The sequence below is a fragment of the Melozone crissalis genome, unplaced genomic scaffold (assembly GCF_028551555.1).
Source record: "Melozone crissalis strain CALT ecotype California unplaced genomic scaffold, PUWL_Pcris_2 ptg000081l_1, whole genome shotgun sequence".
Classification (NCBI taxonomy): Eukaryota; Metazoa; Chordata; class Aves; order Passeriformes; family Passerellidae; genus Melozone; species Melozone crissalis.
This window is the reverse complement of record NW_026535858.1, coordinates 11,808,283-11,823,843: the sequence shown is the minus strand read 5'-3', so window position 1 is coordinate 11,823,843 and position 15,561 is coordinate 11,808,283. Positions and strand designations below refer to the sequence as shown.

Below are 15,561 nucleotides of genomic sequence, written 5' to 3'. Positions count from 1 at the left end.
GCCCCGACCGGAGCGGAGCGGAGCGGAGCGGACCCGCCGTGGGCTGCGCTCCGCGGGGAGCCCGGGGGGAGCCCGGGCGGAGCCCGGGGGGCTGCGCTCCGGGGCGGGCAGGGGATGCGCGGGCGGCCGCTGCGGCGGAGGGGAAGGAGGCGGTGATGGAGCGGGTTTGGGGCGGGTAGGGGTGCGGGGAGCCGGGTGCTGGCTGGCGGTGTGAGACACGGCGTGCGGGGACAATGACACGGAGGGAGGGGGCTGTGTGATGAGTGGGGGAAAGGGGAGGTTGGAGGAGACGGGGTGCGTGTGTGTGTGTGTGTGTGTGTGCTCACGGGGGTTACCGGGCTGGCCCCGGGGGAAGGGGCGGTGGGGAGGGAATCCGGGAGGCGCGGCGGGAAGGGAGGGGAGCGCAAGGTGCGCGGGGCGGGCGCCGCGGCTGCGGGAGGAGCGCGGCTAAAGAAGGGAAGGGTTTGCGCCTCCGTGCGAGGGGCGCGGGAGCGGGAGGGCGCCGGGAGCCTGTGGTGTCTGTCAGGGGTGGGGAGACAGGCAAGGACGCGGTGCGAGTGTGAGTGTGTGCGAGCGTGTGTGCGCGGCCGCCGTGCGTGCCAGAGCGATCCCTACAGGTGTCCGCGGAGAGAGCCGCGCGGGGATCCCACCTCGAGAGCATCCCTATCCCTGTATCCCTGTATCCCTGCATCCCTGCCCGTTGCCTGCCGCTGGCTGCAGCGCCTGCCTGCCCCCTCACTCACTCACACACACACACACACAGCAGCAGCAGCGGCGAGAGGGGGAAAGGAAAAAGAAGGAAAAAAAAGAGGGAAATAAAAAAAAAAAAAAAAAAAAAAAAAGGAAATACAAAAAGACAGAGAGGTGGAAAGACCGTAAAAGAAAGGAGAAAGACGCAAGAAATAGCCCAGCAAACAATTGCTTATTTATTACTGCCGGTGTAATCCACACATTGCCAATAAACAGCACAGTCTTGTCTAGTCATTTCCAAAGCAGAGGGACACTTTCATTCTCGGAAGAGGACAATTTATTGATATCTATCTATCTATCTATCTGTGAATCTATCTATCTCAAATGGCTCTCAAGCACCAGGCATCCCTCCCAGCAATGTATCCATGAACAGGCACATATGTAGCGAGGAATAGGCACAAACCGATATAAATGTAGCTATTGCATTCAGAGCCTCGCCAGTGAATTCGTGTGCTTCCCCCACCCCTTTACAACCATTTTTTATTCTTCAAAAATCATGATTTAGTCACAGGTGCCCCGATTGAGCCTTTTCAAATTAGAAAAAGAGAGAGAGAGAGACACCCATAGGTCAATAAATCCTTAATAAATGCCAGGTCGGTTGGCATGCACAATCCTTGGCAGAATCCTTATTGTATGAAATACAGTGCATTGTCTCTGGGTGCGGGGAAGACCAGAGTTCACAAATTACCGGATGAAATAAAAGGATCTGAAAAACAACCTTGCTGCAGCCAAAGGGAGAAGCGCTCTAATTCAAAAGCAGACTTAACAGCATCATTAATCTTTTCCTTTCATTTCTACGTAATTTCTAGAATCAAATTCTTTCCAAAGCGGCTGGAATGATCGATTTTGCTCCCCTTCCAGTCTGCAGATGTCTTTATTTCAATATGCTTATGATATAATTTCTACCCCTTCAAAAATGCACACCATCAGCAGGAACCTAAACAGTTTCAAACACATATAGAAGAAGCCGAGTGCCCTCTTTCTTCTGACACACAATAGAAAATGTCCCAAATTATCAATGCACTTCCCGCACAAGCCCCTCGTCTCTTTCAGCCCGCCGCCGATAAATAACAACAATAAATATTGCGATATCCCACCGCTGCCCCGGCTTCGCGTTTCACCGCGGCACCTCACGCCAGGGAGAACATGCAGCAGATTGATTTTATCGCTCAAGTCTCGCAGACCCCCTTCTTCCCCTCCTCCTCCCCCCCGCCTCGGCAAGGGGCAATAAATCACCGCATCCAACCTTTAACTTACACCTCCGCTCCACCATCTCCTCTCCTCGCCATCCACCTCTCCACAACGCCGCACGCAAACCCACCAGCCTCTCTCTCTCTCTCTCCGCCACCACCACCACCACCACCGGCTCCTCCGCGGCGGAGCGGGGCTGTTCCTCGGCGGCGCCGCCTTACCTGCGCGGGGGCCGCGGGGCCGGGCCGGGCCGGGCGCGGCTGCCGGGGCTGCCTGTGCCGCTCGCCCACCGAGCGGAGCCGAGCGGAGCGGGCGCTGCTGCGGGTGCGCGGCGGCGGCGGCGGCAGCGGCGGGCGGGGGCGGCCGCCGGGAGCGGGGGGCGGCACCGCCGCGTGACGCCGCCGCGCCCGTCTGCCCGCCGGGGGCGGCACCGTGCGCGCTGCGGACCCCGCCCCGGCCCGGCCCGGCCCGCCCGGCCCGGCACCGACACCAACACCGCGACACCGACACCGGCGCGGATGGATGGAGGGATGGATGGAGGGACTGCGCGGGAGAAGCGCACGCTGCTGCCGGCGGATGGCTGGGGAGGGTCGGAGGGGTCGTATGGGCAGAGGGAGAGGCGCTGCAGCGCCGGTGTAACACGGCCCAGAGGGAGCTGACGGCTTCCCGCCAAAGCTCTTTGCGTGGGGTTTGAGAGGCTCTTTTCTAGATGGCTTCTTTTAGTTTGGGGAGGGGTGGTTGGTTGGTTTTTTTGTTAGTATTTTGGTAATACTACTACTACTAATTATCATTATCATCATCTTTATTATCATTATCGTTATCTTTTTTTACACCCCGGAACTGAGGTTTGAGGGATTCTTTTCTAGATGGCTTCTTTTAGTTTGGAGAGGGTTGGTTGGTTGGTTGGTCTTTTTGTTAGTGTTTTGGTGCTATTACTACTACTAATTATCATCATCATCATCATCTTTATTATCATTATTGTCATGTCATCTTCTTTTATGCCCCGGAACTGAGGTTTGCTGAATTCGGCACAGCCTGTGGAAAATGGAGGGAGATATAATCTCATGAGCAGAGCACACTCAAGGATAGGTCTACCACAACCACAGGAGAAATGCTTGGGAAAGCCATTTTCCAGTGTCAAACTTGCCTGACTCTGTGTTGTCTCCAAATGATGGTGAACTGTTAGAGAAAGTCCAGGCTTCTCAAGATTTTTGGGTTTAGTGGCATGTGAAGCGTTGGATTGTGCCAAACTTTTCTCTGTCTGTTGGCCTTCTAACTTAGAAGTTAGTACCTGTGGCCTACAGAAAAGTGAAGAATTGATTGTAAGGGATTTGCATGAAGCCTTATCCAAGGTCCTGGCAACTTTTGAACACAGAGTGAGGTTTGTCACACCGAGGGTCAGAACACTCCACTATGGGGCATGACACAATTTTTTGGGAATAATCTGTGCAATTATATTTTTTTTCATATCTGGGGTGTGAACATAGCAACTGAGTTTTGAGCTGAAACTTCAGAAATAAGCACAAATAGAAAGCCCTTCTCCCATTTCAGTCCCAGGGGAGTTAGCTTTATGGTTTATTTTTTTCTTCATGAGATGGGTTTCCTCACAGATGACAAGTTTGATGAGGTAACCAAGCAACATGTTAAGAAATGAGAAGAAAATCTTCCTAGATATGCAATGTATCTTCAGTGCTTAGAGCATAATCAGACATTCCTTTTGTTCAGCCAACTGATATCCACATCCAGTTAATTTCAAACAGAGTGAGGATTTCTCTTGATAATTCTTGCAACTTGACCCCTTCAAGCAGAGCAAGGAGCAAATAACTCTTCTGCTGTGAAAAGCAGATAAATTGTAGGCTGAAACATGATAAGTGATACACATTTTTAAAGAAGAAAGTTGTAACTTGAGAGTAGTATTTAGTGTACATATATATATATGCATACATATATAATATAATATAATATAATACAATATAATATAATATAATATAATATAATTATATATAATATAAATACGTTGTATATATAATATAAATACGTTATGTATAATATAAATACGTTATATATATAATAGCATACATATATAATATAATATAATATAATATAATACAATATAATATAATATAATATAATATAATTATAAATAATATAAATACGTTGTATATATAATATAAATACGTTATGTATAATATAAATACGTTATATATATAATATAAATACATTTTATATATATATATGTATATATATATATTTTATAATTTTTATTGCAGCTTTATTTTAATAGGCTCACAGGAAGAACAAGGTGAAACTTATGCTGTTAAATGGGGAATGTCAAATCCCAAGGCAAATCCACCCTGAATGTGCTGGCACAGTGGAGGTCCTGGCAGAGGTGGAGGATTCTTCCACCTTTAAAGTGAAGGACATCTCAGTTATTCCAGCAGTAGCCAGAGGATGCTCATGTTTCTCTAGAAAGAAGCCTGCCCCAGTGAAAGGAAGGATGGCAAGAGCCTACATAGAAATAAAGCAAGATGTTAAGTGAGCCAGGAGGATACAGGAAGATTTAAGGGAAATACAATTTCTTTAATTTAATGGTGCTGTTTTGTTGAGAAAAATATATTACTTTTGTCATTCTCAGCAATTGTTGCAGCATATGGTGTCATAGTTGATTCATTTTGAAGCAGCACAAAAAAACCCCCCAAAAACTAAAAAAAAAACAAACCCAAGAAACAGTAAGGAAAAAAAATAAGAGAAAAAAGAAATGTGATTTCCATACCATCTCTGTAGGTTTTTCAGCTTGACAAATATATGATATATCTTGTAAGAAACACATGGCCTTACAGAAACCTGACTGTCTTCTGCATAAATTAACGTTCTGTGTTATACCAAAATATTTATAGATTTGGAAAAGTGAAGAGATAAAAGCAGCAAGGATCTTCTTGAAAACAAACCAATCATATTTTCTGTCAGGGAGAACGCGGTACATTATCCAACTTGCAAGTTCAAGACCTTTTGGAGGGATGTGTATTGTCAGAACAAAGTGCCTTTGAAGTACATATGTGAAATTGTCCAACGGTTGTAATTTTAAATAAGAGATCTTTTGGCAAGCTGCAGTGAGTGCTGGAGCTGTCTCTGAGGCACGCACATGCAATTGCCATGGCTGTCAGAGCTAATAAGAAAGGAAGGAACCAGTCAAGGCACTGCAGAAGAAATAAGAATGATTCTGCTGAGAAATAAAACACAAAAAATCCACCACCAACAACTAAACCCCACAAAACTAGCAAAACCCAAAATTAAAATCAAACTAAATGTGCTTCCAGAGAACACTGGCTATCTGGGCAGGCATGAGAAGGATATGAAAAGGAAAAACTTTTCTGAGACTGATGACAGCAGGAGTTGTTTTAAAGATTTGGAAGAGAGAAAACCTGTTACTTTGCTGAAGTGGTCCAGGGTAATGCTTGGGAATGGAGTGGTTGGATTTTGGGGGCACATCGGAGCTCTGTTCTGGTTATAATCACGCGACATATGCCTGACATATTTCCCTGCTTTGAAACTATCATCAGTAAATTATCATCAGTAATCCTTCTATACCAAATCAAGTCCTTGAGATCTTCAGACTCACCAGAAATTTGACCCTTTGCATGTGTGAATAAAAGTGTTTTTTTGGAGGACAGTCATTAATATTCTTTTGAACATTTCAGTAATGTCTTCTGAACCTGGTTCAGAATGAGGAACAAATGGGACGAGGTAGATGTGCAGCAGAACTGAGGGAGCTGTATGCAGTTGTCTTTTTCTGCATACAGGTAGTGAGGTTTACAGAGATTTGCAGAAAAAAGATATAATTTCTGCCTGTGAACTGCCATTTTACTCAGATGTGAATAAATGAAGTATGGGCAAATCTAAAATAAGAAGAAATTAGAAGATACCTGCCTTGGAAAAAGTCAGTGTGTTACATACATCCTTGGCTGCTCAATTCAAACTAATTAAGGAAAATTTCGAAGCACTTTAAGAACTCGAAGTAAAAGAACCAAATCTGTATAGTTCAACAAAATTAATTGCAGCAAATAATGAAATACAGTACTGGAAGTATTTGACTGAGGCATGTTTGAAATCAGAAAATGGAACAGAGAGGCAACTCTCTGGATTTGATAGTTTCTCTAGATAATGAGTTTTTGGAGATAGCTTATAGCTAACTTTGGAGGATTAAATTGTTAAAAACTTGCTTAATACCAATTCTGAATGGATAAATAATAAAGTACAGGAGCACACCTATGATGATTTAAAATATTTATTGACCTTATACTCAGTACTGGAATTTAATCATATTTCCCAGTCTTCTGCTATTGCAGAGGATATCAGCTGTATTTAGTGATGTAATGTTCTAGTAGTGAAGAGAAGATTGGAAACTTATGCAGTTAGAGGTGGCTTTGTGGGTCCAAAAGTAGTTTTATCCAAGGAAAGCAAACATGGTTAAGAAAATGCATAAACATATCTGAGGATCAGAAGATATTTGTGGACTCTTGGTCAATAAAAAATCTCAGCCAACCACAAACCATTTCAAGGCTTACACATTTCTCCCTGGAAATAACTACTTTCTTGTATTTACTGTAACAGTGACAACATGAAACATGTTTAAGAAAATTAATTGTAATCCCAATTTGATCCCCAAGATGAAAACCTTGGGATGATTCAGAGATTAATTTGGATGCCTTTTTTTTTTTTTTTCTTTCCTTGGCTTTGGTGTTTCATTGCAGGAAATTGCTTACAACACTGGAAAAACAGACCAGTTTAATAGTTCAAAGCATAAAAATGGTATTTAAATGTATATGAAACATGTATGAGACTTTGAGTTAAATTTCTATTACTGATTCAGAATTGAATGTCCAACATGTAGGTTTGTTTTTTTTTATTTTTATTAAATGAGAAACTTGACAAGTGTGAAGACATATTCCTATAACATAATGATCATAATTTGTAGTGTGAAGAATACAGGAGCTACCAAGACCTCAAATATCCCTAAAGTGCATATAAAAAGACATCATTAATGACAAAACCCTATAGTTTGCTGGCTATCAGAACTGAAGGTGCAGTACACTTTCACACACAAGGTTTGGCTGATGGGCACAGCAGTACACACTGCCAGGAGAAATCTGGAATGGAATACCCCACGTTAGGTTTTCTGAGCTGCACAAAACCCCATTTATCAGCCAGCCCTCTTGATGAATCTTCAATAGCCTTCAGAGGGGATATGGTATGACACACGTAGCAATGGTTTCCTCACTGAGGCTCCATGGAGAAACTCAAAGTGATGCAAAATGTTCTTCTCAATATATATGTTTGGATTTGACAGATGGTATCTATTAGCTGAACAAAGCATGGTGAAACAGGGAATTGATACATCAACTGGCTTCCAAAGCACATTTGGTTTGATATTAACTCTTTACAAGAAGGTGATGGCAGAATTTTCTTTATAGAAGAGTTTGTAAGGATTGGTGTGGACATCACTACTGTGATTTTAAAAAATGTAAATTTCATAATAATAAATTTATTCATTCCAAAAGAAGCCCTCATGTTCATATCTCAAAAAAGTGGTCATTTTCTCTGAATCTCTATGCAGTAATCTGTGGCATAACATATATAAAATATTATTGCAAGCAGCAGATACATCTCAAAGCCATCCTTGTAGATTTGCCCTTAAGAATGATACATGTACACTGCAAATAATGCCTTTGACTGCAAAAAATACAAGGAAATAATGAATTTAGAATACATAGGTCTTCTTTAGTTCAAATGCTTGCCTTTTAATGCTTTGCAGCAGTTTTTAAGCAGGAAAGTACAGGCAATCTTAGATAAGAAGAAGAATTGAAGAGAGCAACAAACTGTTGCGTGTTGTCATTGAGCGAACAACAGTCACCAAAGGAACTTGGAAGCTCATTTCATCCCAGAACTGTCTGTAAAATCACTTCCTTGAAAGAAATCTGTAAGAAATCCCACCATAGGCAGACGTGGGATGAATATTTTGTAGCACTCCTCAAGAGAGTTTATTTTAAACCCTAAAATATTTTGTTTCATATTTCTTTCAAAGTTCTTGACGTTTCACAGACTTTTTATAAACCTTGCTTATAAAATTTCCCATAATTCCTTTTAAAAATCCCACTGAATTCATATTCCTAAGTAATTGGCATAATTAATATGGAATTTATGTGAATGCCATTTGTGTGTAATTTGTATAAATTTCCATGGAACCCATTCATCATCATCAGTCACCACATTCCTCATTCTCTTTGCTGGGATCACAGAGCTGCTGGATACATCAGTGTGTTCATGACCCCCAAGCGTTAGGGGAGTTTCTGGGTAGTGTCTTTAATGTGGGCTCCAAGTGAAAAACAAACTCCTCACCAAAGCCCCCAAAATCTGAAAAACAATGAATAGCAAGGCAGGCAGAACAGCGTGATGTTCTAGTGTCATTTATCAGCATGCCTGAATCAGAGCTGTAGTATGCAAATGAGCAGAAGCAATCAAAGAAATTTCATTTTGCCACAGCTGCAGGGTTGGGTTTTAGCAGGGAACTTCCCTCGAAGGTGCTGAACCCCCTCAGCTCCCACTCTCTGCTAATGTGGGTGGAGGCTACTGGTAGAAACTTGTCCCATTTTGAATCAAGATCTTTGAGAACTTCCAGAAAATCTCTGATTATAATAATTTGTTTTATAATGTGTCACTCTACACTTATGAAAAATGAGTATACTTGCTGTAATTCAAGTATTCTACAAATACTTAGCTGTACTAAAAGTGTGCCAAGTATACTAAAAATACATTACTTTCCACAAGGATATAATTTCCTAGTAATCAGAAGATATACTCTGATTCAAAAATTGCTGTAATTGTTAATGTTGGCGAGAATTCCTAAGGCATCAAAGCAGAGGAATATTTGTGGTGTGAAGCTGCAGATAGGTAGTTGAGATCATCAGTGTTTAAACCATAAATGATGCACCTGCTGGAGAGACTCACTGAGGGAATACTGCAGTGTGCCAGATTGATGGCATTTTTACACTTCAGGGCAGCTTTATTGTTGGGCTGCTGAGTTCAAAAAAAACCCTTTCACTAGGGAAAGCGAGAGTTGCCCTTTCCAGGAATCGTAGCATTAATTGCTATTAGTTTAAAAGCTTGAATCAGTTTATTTTTATTTAGTCCCCACAATCTGTCTTGAGAGCCCTTAGTGTTGTCATTGTTTCTTAATAGTTCAGGAGTTTGTAATGTGTGGCAGAATTACTAGAGGAGGCAAGAATTAAAGGAAATTTTAAGGAGAGACAGAGTGGAAGGCAGCAAAGGACACAGGTGGGGGATGAAGGGTACTGTACATGAAGTGCTAATAAAGAAGCAACCAAAAATAAAAAAAGCAAGAACTGTTGTGGTAAATAAAGAGAGGAATGAACAAAAATAAGAAACACCTAATGAAAAAAAACAAAATTTGAGCACTCAAGGTGTGTGGTGCAGACAGAAGCAATCCCTATCCAAAACCAGAACAAGTTGTGTTTAGTGGTGTTAGGATCATGCCAAGGTCAGAAATGCTGTTCTGACTGATCTGAGCTGTTGGGAGAACTCTCGGTGGCTCCTGTGCCTGCCTGACACACATCCTGCTGTGGCACAGCTGGATTTTTCAGGACTGATCCCATGGTGATTCCAGGGAAAATTTGACTTTCCCTTACTATGAAGTAAAGAAGTTCTTGTGGTCCTGTCAGAGGGGAAAAGTCACAAAAGATTTTATAATATTACTTCCCTCCTGTTCAGCACCACACCTACTCACTTTAAGATTCAAACAAACAAAAACTCCCTCCAAAATCCAGGACATCCTATCCTTTCATCCCAAGAAACTACTTTTTCTACTGAAAAAAAAAATTTCAAACTTTTTTCTAGTATCTGGAAGGTTTGTGTCTCTTTCTAATCAATACTTCTCTGATGCCAGAACATGTATTCCACTTGTGTTTTTAAAACTGCCAAATTAATGTTTGCTTTGTGTAATCTTTCTGGTTTTAATTTTTTTTTAAATTTTTGCCTTCCTCTGATGTGTTCAACGTACAGTTACTTTTTTAATCTTGTTCTTTCTCATGGTTATCTCCAACCATTTTGTGACTGCAGCCTCTGCTTACTACTGCTTTTGATTTAGCTGTACATTTGTGCAAAAAAATACCATAGCTACCAAAGCAGTAGAAAAACCAGAGATTTTACAGAGACTTACATAGTGGCAGGAGAAAAGGTCAAGATACTGCATATTTTTAACAACAGGCTCAAATTCTCTCTCATGTAAAATTCTCTCTTTGAAAAACTCTCATTTTGCAAGATGCACTGCAAGACAAATTTTTATTCTGTAGCCAGGTAACCCTATACTGATCAACCCAGAATAATCTGAAGATGGTTTTAAGGATCTCAGTTGAACTGTGATTACTATTTAACAGTTGTTCCCTGCTAGTAATCCTGCATTTGCATGGATTCAGTGTGCTGTTTCAATGATGCATATTCATATTTTCTTAAAATTATTTTATATGGCATTCTTTATACATCCTCTCACCAACAAACTTCTCTGCTGTAGTGACCACTGGAAAGATGCCTTCATCTTCTACTAATTGTGTTTATCTCAAGTTATTTCAACACACAGAGAAAGATTTAACATGACAAATGATGAAAAGATGGAGTAATAAAAATATTGCACCTTTATTTTTGAGATGTAGATACAGGCTGAATCATGTTCAGTTATGGCTGGAGCAAACTTGAAGATATAAATTGCTCCCCAACCATTGTACAAAAGATAATATCTAACTTTAGTTCTTTATTTATCTGTGAGCTAAGCTCACAGAAATGTCTCCAAGCGGATGGATCATGAGTATTTGACAATCCCAAAGTATTACTGAATGAGAAAAAGTAGTTCTGGCCCTGCAGACAGTGATATTTCCATGGTTGTGTTGGTTACAGACAAGGGACCTGGACTGGAGTACCTCAAGGCTTTGATCCTATAATTTAGCAAATGCAAGACCCCAGCAGGGCTTCCCTCTGGTTCTGAGAGTTTATATTGATTCTTAGATATTCAATATCTTAATGCTACAGGCAGAGAAACACACAGATTTTCCTGATGTTTGCAAGTTTCAGGATGTTAAAATTATGCAAATTGAGCACGGTTTGCCCAAAAAGCAAATTAGCATTGTGCACCTGTAGCAAGCATAATATGTGTATCCCCATGAAAGTATGAACATTCAGCACATTTTTACCTCATTAGCACTCCAGGGGTAGCAGTGCCTTAATTCTTTGCTGTTGCAAGCTCTGTAGCTGTTACCCACAGACATTTTACAGTTGTCCATAAAACACATTCAGCAAAAACAAACATAAATTTTATGAAAAGTATTGAGAAGCCAGGGTAACAATTCTTTTACAGAGTAAATGACTCTGCTCAGGTGTAAAACTTTTGGCATCCTGATTCTGGGAGGCACAAAAAGAAATGCCACTCCCAGAACTGGGTTGGCAGGCTCTTCAACACTTCAAATTTGGAAGCAGATCTCTTCTATCCGAGATGCAGAATCACACAGCACTTGTTTGGACCACATAAGGCTGCCTTTGGAAAGGAAGACAGGGATGAAAGAGATCTGGGAAGAGCACAATCCAAACCCCTCAGAAATGGACTTCACTGTGACACGGTGCAGAATGATGGAAGGGAATGTGAAATCCCACCTGTTTATGGGGTTCTCTTGGTTTATGATTTGTTGTTGGACAAAGTTGTGGATAAGTCTCCACAGACCGTTAATCACTGATATAAAGAATAAAACCCATGGGGTTATCAAAATTTTTCTCATATTATTAAATCAAACAAGACTGGAACTGTATAGTAGAGGTGGCCTTTAAGCCATAGTGAAATATCTATATTGTGTAAGGGGCCTATACAATTAGGGCCTCAGTAAAATCTATGTATTGTATAAGTGGCCTTGCCCCAGTCCTAGTTGTTCTAAATGGGCTGCAGCTGTGATGTCCTTAACTGGGCAGCAGCTGTGGCTAAGGAAGATAACTGGGATAAAAGGGGGTGGGCTGGCTGATCTGGGAGAGCCTTGGAGGAGCCCTGGTGAAGAAGCTGGTACAACACTGCTGTGAAGAGCTGCTTGTGAGAAAACCCCCCAGAAGGTATGGGAGTCTAGAAATATGATAACAACAGAACTGGTCCCTGTTAGGCTTTTGAAAAGTCTTGTTTTGAAATATGTCTTTTAGTTGCCCTTTAAGTGTCCTATTAAATGAGTAATAATCCTTCAAGAAAGCTGAGTTTTTATTTCCTTTTAATCACTAAAAATGTTCACTTTTTGTTGAGAATACTGTTTTTGTTCCCCGCGTCATCCTTCTGTTCTTGTCTGGCTTTATTTTTGTTTCATTCATGTTTATTTTAAGAGTTTTACAATTTTAAATGAGCTATTTTATATGGTATCTTTTATACAATATGCTGTGCTGAGCACTTCTCTCAGTTCACAAGTGTCCATGCAGATGGTATAGGTACTTTTTAGTAACATCAGAACTTTTCATTCTTTAGCCTATACACAAATGTGTTGTTAAAGTACTTCAAAATTCATATATAGACACAGGATATAAACACATTAAGCGCATCAACTGAGTGTGACATGAAGCTGCATCATCATTTTCCTCCTTTACTGTTGAAGGGTTGATTACATGACAAACAGTTATCAACACAAACCTGAAGGTACCTTCTCAACCCACTATTCAGAAAAGCCATCAGTTTTTCAGGGGCTGGGCAGAGGATTTAATGGAGTGCAATACTGGGAAATAACATAATGCCACTATTATTACACTATATGCCCTCATCTAAGATGCTTGCTGAAGTATTTGTCTCCAAGAATATTGTCACATTTCAGGATAGGTTCAGGACTAGGAGAGGAGAATCAATGGTAATGATGAGACACCACAAGATTTCTTCCTAAAAACTAAGACCAAGGCTTCCTTTATGAGGAAGGGGCATATAAACAAGTACTTCAACACATGAGCAAAAAATCCACTTCTGCCAATTAGCCTCAAACTGCAGAATAGTAAAAAAAAGTAATAGATCAGAAGTTAGTGTTTTTTCTCCTGTACAATGAGAAAGATACTCTGTGAAACTGCAAAGAAGCTAATTCGAATCTGTGTTGGAAAATTCTCTTTCACACAGAATATTACAACCTGTAGAATATAACCTATTTCTACAGGGTGCTGCTGAGGTCAAAGACTAAGCAAAATCCCACAAAGATTTGACTTTTTGAAATGTTCATGTTGAACAAAAATGTTCACACATTTCTCAGGATTGGTAATTTTGAGATCCAGCATTTTATTCTTAGGAATTGATATTGGGATGCCACAGTTGTAGTATCAGATCCTTCTGTCTTTGATGCATCTCAACAGATCCTTCTGTCTTTGATTATTGTGAGAGGCAGCCTGCCAAATTCAAAGAACCTTAATTCGCTTCCAGTAGGGAGCTCAGAAGGACCTTTCCCACACCAAACTAGATGTGAGAGTGTGTCTTCTCCTTCCTTCCATCCCAGTGTAGTTCTGTTGCTGCACCGTTTTGTGCTAGAGGTACATCAGTTCTCCCATGCCAAAGCTAGCCAGCTGTGTGCCAGCTGTTAGCATAGTACTATATGTGAACTAATGAGCCTTGCTGGGTTTTTTTTTTCTTGATAAGTGTTCCAGGGGTTCTTAATCAGCAGCAGATTGTCCTCTGAGTGGTGTATGACGCCATTCTCTGTGCTTCCTCCTCCTTGTGTGGCTGTGGTGCACCCCCTCTGCAGACCTTTAGTGACCTGCTCAGTGACCAAGTGTAGCCTGCTTAAATTTACAAAGTGTCCACAAGCAGATGTGGATTTGAACATCTTGTATTTGTTATTTTACTTGTCCAATCAGGTGTCTGCAAAGACATCATTACTTGCCTTTTTTTTCAAGCCTATGGGATTTTTATATCTCATTCTAATCGCATGAATATTTTTACAAAAATATTTGGTGTTACTGTTCAAGAGGTGCAAGATGTGAGCATCAATTAGACTTGTTTAGGAATGATGTTTTTAAAAGGATATATTTGTAGTTGCAAATATTGCCTGTAGCATTCCTCCTTCTCAGCTCATAGCAGACAACTGATTTAGGGATTTGGGGAAAAGACTTCTGATGTGGCATGTTTTTTTTACTTAAATAATTAGGAACAGGCAGCTACTGTTTGCAGTAAGAGAGCTTAAAGATTATTAACACATCCATTCTCTCTTCTTTGCATTTGAAAGAATTTATCACTCATTAGTACATTGTCAAAGACAGGATTATGTCTTGGTCCTATGTGCACTCACAGGGAAACCCCTGCCAACTCTCTTAGTTGCTGCCAGGAAGCTCAGTGAGTAGAAGATAATTTGGGTTTTTTAGGAGCATAGAGAAATAACAAGGGTTGTCTTTAAAAGCAGAGTCCTTAACAACAGGAGCTGAAGTTTTTATCCTGGGCAGGACAAGGCCTGTGCACATCTGCCAAGGTTGTGGTTGGGGAGTCTCACTGTCCCTCCAAAGAGAATAATGAATTTTTTCCATGCTCTCTTTACTGGGACCTCATAGAGTTTATGCTGCAAGTTGAGTAGTTAACATATGCAACTTTTACTGGAGTTTAGATGTTGAACCTCTGTTAGCACAGGATGTACTGACAGCATCCTCAAGAGTGTGAACCAAAGGCCCTGAAGATGTTTCAGGGGCATTTCCATTGCTTTGCAGTCATCAGTGAATACGTGAGAGATTCCCTTGAGCAATTTTTCAGCACTGGGTTTATTATGTACACTTTCATTTTCCTCACAAAATTATTTTCAATACCTTGCCATCACTAAGGCATATAACAATTTAATAGTACAGCATCAGTAACAAGGTAAATCAGTCTAACAAATATTCCTTATGGCCTAAATTTGCAGCACAGGGTCCCTGTGTAATGTAAGTGAAGCTGTGTCAAGCAATTTCTCTTTCACATACTGAAATTTTTCCCCATTTACCTGATTTGCTCAAAGGCTGTGTTACATAGTACACCTCACATTATGTGATGGTTGTGGAGTGAGCACACATGTCCATTTTTAGGAGAGGATAATATTCTCCATTGGCATGTTTTGTTGAAATAGGTGACAAAAAAACTTACAAGCCAGAATTAGTAGGAGGACTTTAGGACAATTACTTAGCATGATGCATAGGTTAATGGCAGTTACATGGTCACTTCCTTGCACATCACATTGAATTATTACCTTTTTTTTTTTTGGTCTGCAAATGTAATTAGCCTGTGATGGATGGGAGGCTAAATCCAGCACTTGGGGTCAAGCCACACCTTATAATGTAATAGCAGCAGAGACTTTCTGCATTGCGGAACATTAACTTGCATCCAGTCTTTATCATATCTTTCTAGCCTTCCAGGCCACGTAAACTTAGAAAGCCATAGAGAGAGAGCTCTCTGTCCTCATGAGAGCTGATACTACTCCTGAATCTCCTGTCATCCTGCCTCTTTCACCCACCTGTTCTGCCACTGGGTGTTGTGAGGCAATCCAGGATAGAAACAATGTCCCTTCTACTTTTTATTAAATAAAGCTTTCTATTTTTAGGACC

The 15,561-nt window shown here is 41.0% G+C and overlaps 1 protein-coding gene across 29 annotated transcripts in view; it reads right to left on the bottom strand.

Annotated features, from left to right (window-relative positions):
* The window catches only part of NRXN1 (neurexin 1), a 680,932-nt gene extending 678,707 nt beyond the window's left edge, over positions 1–2,225 (bottom strand). For 27 of the 29 annotated variants that reach the window (XM_054290267.1, XM_054290270.1, XM_054290287.1 and 24 more), the window contains exon 1: positions 2,163–2,225. The gene's annotated coding sequence lies outside the window, so the exon portion shown is untranslated. Of the gene's footprint in view, positions 1–1,996; positions 2,065–2,162 lie in introns of those variants that run through there. The other 2 variants (XM_054290268.1, XM_054290269.1) reach the window with 2 other exon arrangements.
* Between the last annotated feature and the right edge of the window lie 13,336 nt (positions 2,226–15,561).